Source organism: Orcinus orca, chromosome 2 (genome assembly GCF_937001465.1).
Source record: "Orcinus orca chromosome 2, mOrcOrc1.1, whole genome shotgun sequence".
Lineage (NCBI taxonomy): Eukaryota > Metazoa > Chordata > Mammalia > Artiodactyla > Delphinidae > Orcinus > Orcinus orca.
Window position 1 is genome coordinate 133,890,452 of NC_064560.1, and position 14,274 is coordinate 133,904,725.

The 14,274-nt window shown below is 36.2% G+C and overlaps 1 pseudogene; it reads right to left on the reverse strand.

The window, feature by feature from the left end:
* Window positions 1-10,409: 10,409 nt before the first annotated feature.
* On the reverse strand, window positions 10,410-11,270 carry LOC101276382 (40S ribosomal protein SA-like; annotated as a pseudogene).
* Window positions 11,271-14,274: the final 3,004 nt, after the last annotated feature.

Here is a 14,274-nt window from a genome sequence, read left to right on the forward strand (position 1 = left end):
AGGGATCAAACCCGCGTCCCCTGCAGTGGAAGTGCGGAGTCTCAATCATTGGACCACCAGGGAAGTCCCAGGCCCTGGTTTTTAATGTTGCCAATTTTCATGATGTAAATGCGCCCACTACAGGCAGATTTCAAGCTACCAGCATGAGATCACTGAACAGGAAGTTGAGAAGAGATGCACATAATCTGCTTCTTTGATCCAGGAAAAGCAGTTCCAGCACATCACAACTGGTTGCTGAGTATGTTTTAGGGATTTTTTTGGTCTGATTATAAAGATAATTGACACACAACATTGTAAGCAATTATACTCCGATTAAAAAAAAAAAAGCAAACAGAAGCTGTTGGAAAGGCCTATTTGCTTACAGAAATTTCCAGAGAGAAAAAAGTGAGGCCTTTGTTTGCTATTCTTTTCAAATACATACATCATTCGTCATTCAAACTCGGGATCAAATAGATACAAATATATTTTCAGATAAACCACCTCCTCTCCAAACTCTTGCTACTGGTACTATTAGAAAATCAGGAGTCAAACAGATTTGTATAACACAGTATCTCTCACTGTTCAACCTTGCTATTTAATCTCAGAAATTTAAACAATTCAGATAATGAAAAAAATAATTTAAAAATTAAAAAAAATAAAGATAATTGGCATGCTAAATTGGAAATGATTAATAGTAAAAAGAAATGGAGGAAATAGCCTAGAATTCTAAAAGCCAGAGATACTAATTAGTATGGTATGTGGTACCAGCACCTACTACAAGTAACCCTTATGTGGAATTCTAGAATATCTGGGTTTATTTCAGTATACCTTTCTGGAAACCATAGAAATTTCAGTATATGTTCAAACTGGAGTCATTCCTAATGGGAACATCAGAAAAAGAAGGATTTGGAACTCAGAAGGAAAATTAAACATATTGGCTAAGAATTAGTACATGATTTAGCAATGAATTCTTAGCTAGCTAAAGCTGGAAGAAAATAAACTCAGAAATTAGAACTGTATTCCTGCATCTGTTAGCTCAAGGGAACTGAGGATGAAGGAAGAGCTGAAGCCATGTGCTTTGGCAAGATATCATTAAGCCAACCATCAGATAACCTTGTATATTGAGGAAGAGGTTTAAAAAATAACCAGCTAAGCTGAATTAATTAAATAATAATGGCCCAAAGATTTTTCCATCTCAAACATCCAAATAGCTATGGATCTCTTTTGGTGTCAACCAAAAACATGACCCTAGAAGTGGGAGTTGACAGTTCTGAGTCATAATATCACAAAGGCATTAAGCACCGAAAAATTTAATGCTTCTTATTATGCATATTATCTGCAACATAGAACTAATTTACACGTATTTTGTAAAAGAATGTAGAAGAAAGGCGATCTCGAAGAGCAAGAGTGGTAATAAAAACATTATTACAAATTCAAGATATGTAAAATGAAATTGATTTCCTTATTTATGGTACTTTTTAAAAATATTTTTAAAAATGAAATTCAGAAGCATTTACAGATGATTCTTTCTATGGCATAACCTATAATTAAGTTTCACTATGGAGATTTTCAAAAACTTAATTTTTATCGTTGAACATTGCTTTTACATATTTGCCTTAAAATATACTCTTTCTTTACTCATATGCTTTTATTAGTGAAATGATTCATTGATTATAGAGTATCTCTCTAGACCTATATAGGTTGATCCTGGCCCATTTTTATAAATAAACATTATTATTGAAGTATAACATGCATAGCAAAGAGTATACAAATCACAAGTGTCAGTTCCATGATTTACCACAAAGTAAACATCCATATGAACGGCATCCAGATCAAGAAATGAGAAGTTTATTCAGCATTTCAGAAGTCCCCTTGTGCCCTCATCCAGCCCTATTCCCACCCTCTTCCCAAAAAATAATCACCATACAGACAACAAACATTATTTTTTCATGTGACTGGCTTTTCATTCAGTATTTTTTGTGAGGGACATCCATATTGTTGTACATAGAAATTTTTCATTTTCATTGCTGTGTAGTATTCCATTGAATACTATTTCTATCACTGTTTTTACCCAACATATGTTTTATGCTTATAGGTTGCCTGGTATGTATTTTTTCCATCCTTTCCTTGCAATTTATTTCTGTCTTTTTCTAAAGGCTTATCTCTTATAGACAGTATATAATAGTATGTTGTTTTTTTTAACCAGTCTGACAATCTTGGCTTTTTAATTGGAGTATTTAGCCCAATTATGATATTTAATGCTAGACCTTAATCCAACAATATTTAGTATAATTATTCATATGCTTGAACTTAGATGTATCATTCTGCTATTTGTTTTCCAGCTGTAACTCTATTTCTAGGAATATGCATCTTTAACTCACCACATCCTATTTAGAGTCAATATTATACTATTTCATGTAAAATATGGGAATCTTGCAACAGTATATTTCCATTTGCCCTCTTATCCTTTGTACTATAGTTGTTATAAAAGGCAATAATACAGAAAGCAATATTATAATTTTTGCTTTTAATGTCTTTTAAAATTTTTATTTATTTTTATTATTTTATTTTATTTTATTTTATTTTTTTGCAGTACGCGGGCCTCTCACTGTTGTGGCCTCTCCTGTTGTGGAGCACAGTCTCCGGACGCGCAGGCTCAGAGGCCATGGCTCACGGGCCCAGTTGCTCCGCAGCATGTGGGATCTTCCTGGACCAGGGCACAAACCCATGTCCCCTGCATCGGCAGGCAGACTCTCAACCACTGAGCCACCAGTGAAGCCCTTAATGTCTTTTTTTAAAAAGAAAATACATGTAGCCTTTTATATATAGTCAAATATTTATCATTTCTAATGCTCTTCATCTGTTCCTGAACATACAAGTTACAACTGTGTCATTTCCCTTCAAGCTAAAGAACTTCCTTTAGCAGTTCTTATAATGCAGTCTTATGGTAGCAAATTCTCTGTTTTTGTTTATCTTCAAATGTCTTTATTTCACCTTCATTTTTGGTGGATAGTTTCTCTAGATTTAGAATTCTTGGCTGAGCCTTTTTCTTTTTCTTATTTCAGTGCTTTTAAGATGTTGTTCTATTGTCAGCTGACCTCAGTTGTTACAGATAAGAAGGTAATGAAGTAAGAATGCTTATTGTTGTAAAACATGCTTAATGTTGTTTCCCTGAATATAATATATTGTTTTTCTCTGGCTACCTTCAAGATTTTCTCTTAATCTTTGGAGTTCATCAGTTTAACTATGATGTGCCTTGGTATGGTTTTCTTTGTAATAATTCTTTATGGGGATTGTTGTCTCTTGGATCTGCATGTTCATGTTCATGTTTTTTTTTAATTTTGTAAGTTTCAACCATTAAGTCTCCAAAGTGTTTTTTTGTTAGTGTTTTTTCTGATTCATTTTCAATTCTCACCTTCTGGGACTTCAATTCCACGTATACTAGACCTCTTGATCCTGTCCCACTGTCTCCGAGACTCTATTCATTTTCCTTTAATATTTTGTTTTCCCCTAATTGTTTCCAAATTAATAACTTCTATTGCTCTATCTTCAAGTTTACTTACTGTTTTTTTTTCTGCTATCTCTAATATGTTGTTAATCTTATCCAGTGAATTTTTTATTTTAGTTAATGTATTTTTCAGTTCTATAATTTTTAATTTAGTTTTTTTTTTTTGGTTTCTAGCTCTCTGCTAAAATTTCCCATTGTTAATTCATAATATTTTCCTTTAAATTTGTATTTATTTATAATAACAATTTTTAAATCTTTATTTTTTAAGTATCTGAATCATTTGGGGACTAGATTTTAATAAGTGCTTTTTGTCCTAACCATGGATCATATTTTCCTATATCTTTGCATATATTGTGTTTTTTATTGTATACTGGACATTATGACAGCCATGTTGTAAAGACTCTGGATTCAGTTATATTCCTCTGAAGAGTATTAATTTTGTTTTGACAGGTAGTTAACTTGGCTAGACTTAAAATCCAAACTGTATTTCCCTTATATGGGCAGCAACTAGAATCTCTTCCCAAGTCTTTTATCTTCCAGCTGCTGCTTTTTCACCAGGCTTACCAGGGTCTCTCTGAGGCAGGTACAGTTTAGTGGTCAAACAAGAGTTTGGGTGAAATTTATACACAGATTATGAGATTCATTTTCTCTGTAGCTCCCTCTCTTCCAGGATTTTCCCCCTGAATTTTCTAGCCTAGAACTCTATTCTTTTTTATTCCAAGCCAGTAACTTTCTGTTACCCAGAACCTGGTGCAGATTGGGATGTACTCTCAGGCAAAAAGGTGCATACTTACAAATCTCACTGATTGCAGTTCTATCTTTCAAGGATAGATGCCCTCTAGTATCTGAGTGCTTTGTTGTTCCCCAGTGCCTTCAAACAGTTAGGGGTTTTATTATATTATGTATATAGTATAATTGTTATCTGCAAGAAGGTTATTCTGGCTGACTTACTCTGCCATTTCTAAAAGCCTACATCTAATATATTTTCTTACATTCTGTTTTTTTCAGTTAATATATAATTTGTCTTTTTGCAAGGCTATTTACGGTGTGATGTGCTTATATTCTCTGATAGGTATATTCATCATATCTGTTGGTTATTTGAATTCAGAGCCTTTAATGTGATCTTCACATAAGAAATGTGAAGCTCTCAAGTCATAACATTTTTCTCTGAAGTCAGCTCAGTCTGTAAAACCTGGTAAAGCATTATTAGAAGGTAAAAAAATCACTCATTTTATGTTATAAAGCCAAATTGAGTCTTTCAATGAATTCAACTTTTAGCAATATACTTTTTTGATTTAAAAAAATTTATTAAGGTATAGTTGATTTACAATGTTATATTAGATGTACAACATTGTGATTCAAAATTTTTATGTTATACTCCATTTAAACTTATTATAAAATGTTGGCTATATTCCAAATGCTGTACAATATATCCTTGTTGCTTATTTATTTTATACATAATTACTTTGTATCTGCTAATCCCCTACCCCTACCTTGCCCCTCCCCCATTCCCTCTCCCCAATGGTAACCACTAGTTCTCTTATCTATTAGTCTGTTTCTGTTTTGTTATATATAGTCTTTTGTTTTATTTTTTAGATTCCACACATAAGTGATAACCTACAGTTTTTGTCTTTCTCTGTCTGACTTATTTCACTAAGCATAATACCCTCTAAGTTCATTCATGTTGTTGCAGATGGCACAATTTCATTCTTTTTTATAGCTGAGTAGTATTCCATTGTATGTATAAACTACACCTTCTTTATCCATTCATATGTTGCTGGACACTTGGGTTGCTTCCATATCTTGGCTATTGTAAATAATGCTGCTATGAATATTGGGGTGCATGTATCTTTTCAAATTAGTGTTTTCATTTTCATCAGATATATACCCAGGAGTGGAATTGCTGGGTCATTTGTTAGTTCTGTTTTTGGTTTTTTTGAGGAATCTCCACACTGTTTTCTGCAGGGGCTGCACCAATTTACATTCCCACCATCAGTGTATGAGGGTTCCCTTTTCTCCACATCCTCACCAACTCTTGTTGTTTGTCGTCTTTTTGATGATAACCATTCTGACAGGTATGAGGTGATATCGTTGTGGTTTTGATTTGCATTTCTCTGATTATTAGCAATGTTGAGCATCTTTTCATGTGCCTGTTGGACATTTGGGTTTTTTTGTTTTGTTCTAAGTAATTAATTTATTTTTTATTATTTATTTGGCAGTGTCAGGTCTTAGTTGCAGCACATGGGATCTTCATTGCAGCACGCGGGATCTGTCATTGCAGCATGCAGGCTCTTCATTGCAGCATACAGGCCTCTCTCTAGTTGTGGTGTGCAGGCTTAGTTGCCCCATGGCATGTGGGATCTTAGTTGTCTGACCAGGAATTGAGCCTGCTTCCCTTAAATTGGAAGGTGGATTCTTAACCACTGGACCACCAGGGAAGTCCCCTGTTGGGCATTTGTGTGTCTTGTTTGTCTATTCAGGTCTTCTTTCCATTTTTTAATCAGGTTATTTGTTTTTTTGATATTGAATTATATGAGCTGTTTATGTCTTTTGAATATTAACCCATTATGAGTTGTATCATTTGCAAATGTTCTCCCCCATTCGGTAGGTTGTCTTTTCATTTTGTTGATGGTTTCCTTTGCTGTGCAATGCTTTGAAGTTTAATTAGGTCCCATTTGTTTATTTTTGTTTCTGTTTCCTTTGCCTTAAGAGATAGATCCAAAATAATATTGCTAAGATTTATGTGATAGAGTGTTCTGCCTGTTTTTTTCTAGGATTTTATGGTTTCAGGTCTTACATTTAGGTCTTTAATCCATTTTAAGTTTATTTTTCCAAGGTGTGAGATAATGTTCTAATCTCATTATTTTACATGTAGCCATCCAGTTTTTCCAGCACCTCTTGCTGAAGAGACTGTCTTTTCTCCATTGTATATTCTTGCCTCCTTTGTTGTAGATTAATTAACCATAAGTGCATGAGTTTATTTCTGGACTGGGCTCTCTATTCTGTTCCACTGATGTATGTGTCTGTTTTTGTGCCAATACCATGCTGTTTTGATGACTCTAGCTTTGTAGTATAGCCTGAAGTCAGGGTGCTTGATACCTCCGGCTCTGTTTTTTTTTTTTTTCCTCAAGATCGTTTTGGCTATTTGGGGTCTTAAATGTTTCCATACAAAGTAATATAATTTAATTATTTAATTCATTAAATAATAGTATGTTTATAGTCGCAATCAGTAACTAAACCATTTCCTTGTTTTTCTCATTAAAATTTTTTTTCATTCCTCTGATTTTAAAAAATTGATTTTTGTTCTTCTACTCCATAAATTTATGGAGAAGTGTTGTGTTTTTCTGCTTTACTTTTACAGTCCTCAGCCAGTTTTGGCTTAAAAACATTCAGTAGTGTTTTACAGTTTTTGTGGGAACAAGTTCACTTTTCCACAGATCACACTGAAGTTTGTTCAAGGAAGATTTAGCTAAAGTTTCTTCATTCAGTTATTCATCAAATGTTTATTATATTTAAGGCACTGTGTGAGGCACAAGGGATACTAGAATAAATAAGACACCGTCCAGATCCTCCAAAGCCTCATAGTCTATTAGGAAAGATAGAGAAGTAATTTAAAATAGCAACAAATTAAAATGAGTGCTACTGGTGATAAATATAAGAAGAAATTATAAATTCACAGGAAGGATTTAATTAGGCTTAGAGTGATCTAGAAAGTCTACTTAAGGATCAACAATAGTACATGAGTTTGAAAGATGACTGTGCTTGCCAGAAGCAAGAACTCAAGGAAAAAACATCACAGATCCAGGGCACTGCAAGTACTTTATCATAACGGAACACAGTAAGGAAGTGCAGAATAGCAGAAAATGAGACTAGAAGAGTAGATGGGGCCAAAAAAAAAAAAATAATGCCCTTGTGAATTATACTTGATATACAAGTATTATATCTGAATTTTATTCTGTGGATTATGGGAAGTCAGTGCAAAATTTTAAGCAGGAGTAATGATCATATCTGAGTTTTTGAAATATCATTCTGGCTGCAGAGAGGAGAAGGATTATGTCAGAGGTTGGCAAACTTTATCTATAGAGGGCCAGATCATAAATATTTTGGGCTTTGTGGGCCAGGCAGTCTCTGTCACAACTACTCAGCTGTGCTGCTGTAGCATAAAAACAACAGTAAACAACAGGTAAATAAATAAGGATAGCTGTGTTCCAATAAAATATTTTTTTAAAAAACGGGTAACAGACTGGATTTGGCCCATGAGCTATATAGTTTGCCAATCCGTGAATTAGATGATTTGTCCCAAAGCAACAAGATCAGTTAGGAAGTGATTGCAGTAATCCAAAGAGTGATAATGAGAGCTTGAACTGAAGCAGTGGATATGAAATTGCAGAGAAGGACATGATTCCAGAAGCATTAAGAAGATAGAAATGTCAGACTTGATAACAAATTGGATGTTGTGGCTGAGGGGGCAGAAGTCGGGGAGGACTCCAGAGTTTATAGTTTTAGTGATTGGAAAGATCATGTTGCCACCAATAAAAATGGAAAAAATAAAAGGTCAGGAGATTCAGTGATGCAAAGATTTCACCAGGTCATGAGTTATAGTTTTTTTAATTGTTGCAATACAATAAGTATTTTTAATCACAAAATATGTAATAAACATGTTTAATATAAAATTATATTTTTTCCACTTAATCTGTAGACTATTCTGTTCTAGGAAATTAAGTCTGCTCACTTAAGCTGTAACTGAACTCTCTCCCCAGTCCTGTATAACTTAGGTTCCCTTGATAAACAGAAAACTTTAGACTCTCTTGGCCTAACTTTTTCTTTTCATACTGTTTGAGATAAAGAATACTTCTAGCAGTTTCAAATCTACTAAAAACGTGTGAAAACACTTTCTCCTACACCTTGTAGGCCCTGTTTACACAAAATGCTGAATTGATGGACCATAAATCTCACCCAGTTGGCAGTTCCCAAGTTCCTATATAACACACTTGATCTCTATTGCTTTAGTATGAATGAGTATCAGATCATGTGAGAGGAGAATATGTGTGGTGTAAAAACTCAGAGGATAGGGGCTTCCCTGGTGGCACAGTGGGTAAGCATCCTCCTGCCAATGCAGGGAACATGGGTTTGATCCCTGGTCCGGGAAGATCCCACATGCTGCAGAGCAACTAAGCCTGTGCGCCACAACTACTGAGCCTGCGCTCTTGAGCCTGTGCGCCACAACTACTGAAGCCCATGCACCCTAGAGCCCGCACACTGCAGCTACTGAGCCAATGTGCTGCAACTACTGAAGCCCGCGTACCTAGAACCCATGCTCTGCAACAAGACAAGCCACCGCAATGAGAAGCTCACGCACCGCAACGAAGAGTAGCCCCAGCTCACCGCAACTAGAGAAAGCCCACGCACAGCAATGAAGACCCAATGCAGCCAAAAAAAGAAATAAAATTTTTTTAAAAAATTGAAAATAGTACACTTGGTATTAAGAGGGATATGAAAATAAAGTAAGAATAGCGTTTTAAAAAATAAATAAAAACATAGAGGATAAAACTCAGAAAGAAATAAAGCTCTGGAAAATAAATCATTACCCTATGTATCCTACTTATAGTGATTGTAATTTATAGAAGTCAGTTGTCAGTAACTATAAAGCCAGCTGGTATTATGTCCACCCTCGTTTCTTCTCTTGCTTTTTTTTTTTTCTGTTCTCTGTTAGTTCCTTTCTTATTTCTCTTTTGCCATACCTTTCTTCTCCTTTTCAAGTTTCACTCTCTCTCTTTTCATCTTCTCATCATCTTCCTTATTTCTAGTCCTATTTTTAGCTCCCTTTCTTCATCTAGTCAAACACATGTTTTTGTGAGGAACTATCACAACTTTTTTTAAAGTTAACCTTCATTAACTAAGCGTTCCTTTTAAACTGGAGAGAGACAAAGACAGATTGATGGAGAGAATTGTTTTCTGATTTTTTAAACCTAAAGCATGCTATATAATGAGAATATACAAAAGAATACTACTTTAAGTCATTTTGTGAGTAGTATATAAGGGATACATCCAGGGTTGGTGGTGCCTAAAGCTAAATAGTACAAAATTAAGTATGAGAGTAAATAATTACTTTTAACAAAAGCAATCAAAACAGACTGAAAAATTTTTAAAGATTACAAATACTATATACATCTCAAATACCAGAAAAATAGTGTAATATTTTTGTGAATTAACTATGTGACACACCTCTATGATAATCTCCCACCCCCCCATCCTTTGGCTTCATATTCTTTGACTCCTTCTTCAAATGGCAATGAGTTTACAATATTCCCTGTAGAAAGAAGAATAGTCCAGCTACAAGTTTGTGCCCTAAAACAGGAACATGAAATAAGTCCTATCTCATGCAATTCCTATTAATAAAGAAGAAAATGAGTAGTACATTTGCAACTGCCTCTGCTCCATTATCAAACACGTTCCTGACAAGAGAAAAATTCCATTTTGATTGGAGTCTGATTGGAGTGAGTAACAAATCCTATAACTTTTCACATATGATGATTGGAAGAATTTTCCTAAGATCAGTTCTAGTCGATACATTTCCAGCATATTTGTCCTCCACTACCCACATGTTACTGGCGGAAGCCTTCCATGATAATTCCAAGCAGAGGGGAAACGTTGCAGGCTTAGAGAAAGGGCACAGAAGGACTCTGAACAGTGCTTACTCATCTAATTAATATTTCAAAGAAAGTTGATAGCAAGAAATTGTACTGTCCTGATGATTTACTGAAAATAGTTTACCAGGAGCAACACGCTACTGAGAATCTACTAAACTTCTCAAAAAGCAAACCATTTTCATTCTGAGGAAGGTTTTATTTTTTACATTTTTTTAGAAACTGCTTTTTTTCCGTCAACCTATTTCCATTTTAAGAGTTTGTAGAAGAACAGCTTAAGACCACTCAGTGGCTGTTCCTACTCACTCAGTGGCCTGAGCAGTGGGAGCTGCAGACCAGTCTTCAGTGGGGAACTGCTGAGTAGGCACAGAGGGCACCTGCACACCTTCAGACCAGTCCGCCACTTCAGGTTGGGCAGCAGTGAACTCAGGAGCTAGAGCGGTCCATTCACCCTGAAATTCCTCCTTGGTCACAGCCTTCTCAGCTGCCATCTGCTCTTCCTTTTCAATCTCTTCAGGATCTCTGTAGAAGTAGAGATCAGACATGACCTCCCATGGTTGTTCACAGAAGATGGTGCCACGCATGCGCAGAACTTCCCGGGCAAGCATCCACCACATCAAGCCCACTGAGTGAACGCCCTTGTTGTTGCACCAGATGGTAATGTCCACATAACACAGAGGAGAGTCTGTGTTACACAGAGCAATGGTAGGCAGGTTAACGTAAGAGGCCTCTGTGAGAGGCTGGTGGTCAGCCCTGGGATCAATAATCACCAGAAATCTTGGCTCCCGGAAGGCTTCCTGGATATGGTTCGTGAAGGTTCCAGGAGTGAAGCGGCCAGCAATAGGAGTGGCTCAAATGGCAGCAGCAAACTTCAGCGCAGCTCACTGGCCAGTATTCCTGGAGGATATGACACTGACATCAGCTAGGCTTTCAATGGCAACAATGGCATGAGCTGCCAACAGAAGCTTCTCCCAGGTTCTCTTCAGATTTATGATGTAGATGCCATCACTTTTCCTTTTGTAGATGTACTGTTCCATTTGGAAGTCAAGGTTGGTGCTACCTAAGTGGGTTTCTGCTGCAAGGAATATGAAGACATCCTCCTCCTTCATTTGCAGGACATCAAGGGCTCCAAACATTTCCATTTAAGTTACGATGGGAATCCAGAACAATGCCGTATGGACCCCTGTCTGGGTAGTGGGGAAAGGAACAAGTTTTTGTTTTTAGTGGTGTTCTGATGTCAGCAAGATTTGGGAAAACAGTCTCCAGTAATACCAGGTTAACAAACTTTGCCTATTTCCCCCCTTTCCTTTGAAAATCCTGCTGACAGGTAACAATTATCAATTAGTGCACACCAAACTCTAAATAACTGAGAAGAGCATTTCTCAGTCTGTGTTCCTTGGAACACTAGTTTCCAGCAATGTTAGTCATGTTATATGAAATGCTGCACGCTCTCTCTTCTTTGAGTGTCAAAAGACATATTTGTATGTTAAAGACTCAATGAATTTTGCATAGATAAGCCTATTTAACATTGTTTAACGAAGTTTTTCCCAAATGTGTATGACTGTGGAATCACACACACACACACACACACACACACACACACACACTTACTTGTGGGGTTAGGGGGACAGTTAGTGAAATAGCTAAAAGAGTATTCTGTAGTTTGGAAAATGCCCTCTCCCAAAGAAATCAAAACCAGAGCTAAAAGAATGAGACTTCAAGCCTAGAATTTTAGGTGAATGGAGACAGTAGGCATTTTATAGCTCCTAAAATCGTATCAGTAGGCAGTCATTTGTCATTATTCAATATAAAGACCCTGATCAAGGCTATTGCTATGTCAGTAATTGTAAAAGGATATGTCCAGTAGTTCAGTCCATCTGATTTCCCAGGCCTTGTAAATATCTGCTTCAATGTGGTACACAGAAAAGCTGTAGCAGATTGGGCATATTTTGAGCCACAGGCAAAATATTCTAAGTTCAAGCATTTATTGAATTTTACTTGCCAGTTTTCATGGCATGTGTGATATTTTTAGCTGACTAGTGATAGTCATTCAATCCAACAATATTACACATTTTATATGAGAAATGAGCTAGTATATTGACAAAGACTCTCTCCTTGACCAAACTTTAGTCAGGCTCCCCAGAACTCTCTTCTTATGTAGGTCTAGACCTTTGGACTTCCCTGTCTATCTTTATATCACCCAATTTTAGCAAAAACCCTGTTTAGTCAGTTTTGCAGGAATCTCCACCCTCAATATCTGATCAAATTCCTTATTCCACCATCTTCCCCCAGGGGATATCTGATCACCCTGGCCTACCTTCAGCAAGAATCCTATCAAGTCAGTTTAGCCAAAATTCTCCCTTACCTTGATGTTTCCTCTAAGTAATTTTCCATCTACTGACCCCCACCCTGCTCCTTGGTTATAAATCTCCACTTCCGCATATTGTTTTTAGAATTGAGCCCAGTTCTATATTGTGGTCTCTTTTCCCATATTGCAGTAGTTCCTGAATAAAATCTGTTTCTACTGCCTTAAGTACTCTCCATCTCTGGTTTTTCCTTGACAATATGCAAGATTGTAATCATTAATTTGCAGCAAAAAGTAAAGAACACTTGCATTAACTTGGGAAGGCCTTATTAAAAGTACTAGAGTATGTTGAAAAATTAGACTGACAGCTTTGAAACACAAAGTCCTCTGTTTATCCATAAAACAGCTATATGATTGCCACCAGCAATTCTAAGCTTCCTTTATGAGTGAACCTCTGTCTGCCCCTTTAGAGAGTGAGAAAAGGGCTCAGACTCCAGACCCGTTCAATTTTTGGCTCCTCTGCTCAGACTGCCAATTAGAGCATCTTGTGATATGGACATCTGTCCACTGGACTGAGACCAGCTCATTTCACAAAGCAGTTGTCAAATGATAGCAACTTTCTGTGACAACCTGTGTTGGATTCAGACCCATGCCCTTGGAGGTTATGTGGCTTCCTCTCCTATCTCTAAATCCTTTAAATGCCCAGAACTTAGGCACACTAATTTTCAAAGCTAACTAACTATAAAATCAGAGTCATCCTCATTTCCCTTAATTCATGGAAATTTTACTGGTGCTTGCATTTATTGTAGAAAAATGATCTCCTAAGCAAATTTTTGTTCTTGAAAATCTTGGCATTATTTCAAGTCATTTTGAAAGAAATGTATATGTTTAACATTGTTTCAGTGAGTGCTTTTTGAGCACCTACTACCTGTTAGGCAGTGTGAAAATGCTACCAGTTTCCCTTTTTGTTCCTGAATATATCTACTGAATAGCTGAGAAATTCATTTTAGCTCTTCACTATGACTAGTTTTTTTGTTTTTCTTTTGTTTGTTTTTGTTTTTAATTTAGTACAGTGCAGGATAAGAGGAGGAAAAAGTTTTATAAGGGGAAAGGTAATGTTTGAAATTATATTAGTTTGAATTTAGTTTAGTTCCTCAACTATATATAATTACTTTGAAGAGGAAAAATCATAAGAATAACTTTATTGTTATATTTTTGCCAGTGGGTGTGTGAAGTGATTTAACTTACAGGTAATGATTATGTAATTGTATTGATACAGGGCATACAGCCTACCAAGCTTAGTGAGTCATCCAAACTGACAAGAGGAGGTGTAAAAATTCTGCCTGCTTCTTTTCTGTTTCATATCCCTGTCTTTACAAAGGAGAGAAGTCTTTCTCACAAGTGAGGGAGGGCGGTGGTAAGTGAGGCATCAAAGCTCCAAGATCACAGATATAAATGCATCAAGACAATGTGTCAATTTCTTGTGGTATAATTTAAAAATTAATTGGGTGGTGGTGAAACTACCCAGCCCAAATGATGACTGTGCTGTAAGAGATACAATTCAAATGGCTGTCAAAAGCTACCTACCATTCAGAAATGAAGTTCTAAACTTTACAGAGCGGAATTAAGAGACAAATTAATCTCACTGAACTGTTCCATGTTGTTTGTCCCTGTTTTACCTCTTTAGGACACATTTGTTGCATAAACCCAACCATTTATTTGGACAGGAAAAAGCAACACAAAATATGAAGGTCTAGTGATAGCACTGTATCCTGAGGTAATTAAAATTTCTATTTTTGCAGCCAATGGCCCCTGTAGCCATAGCTGATTAAAAG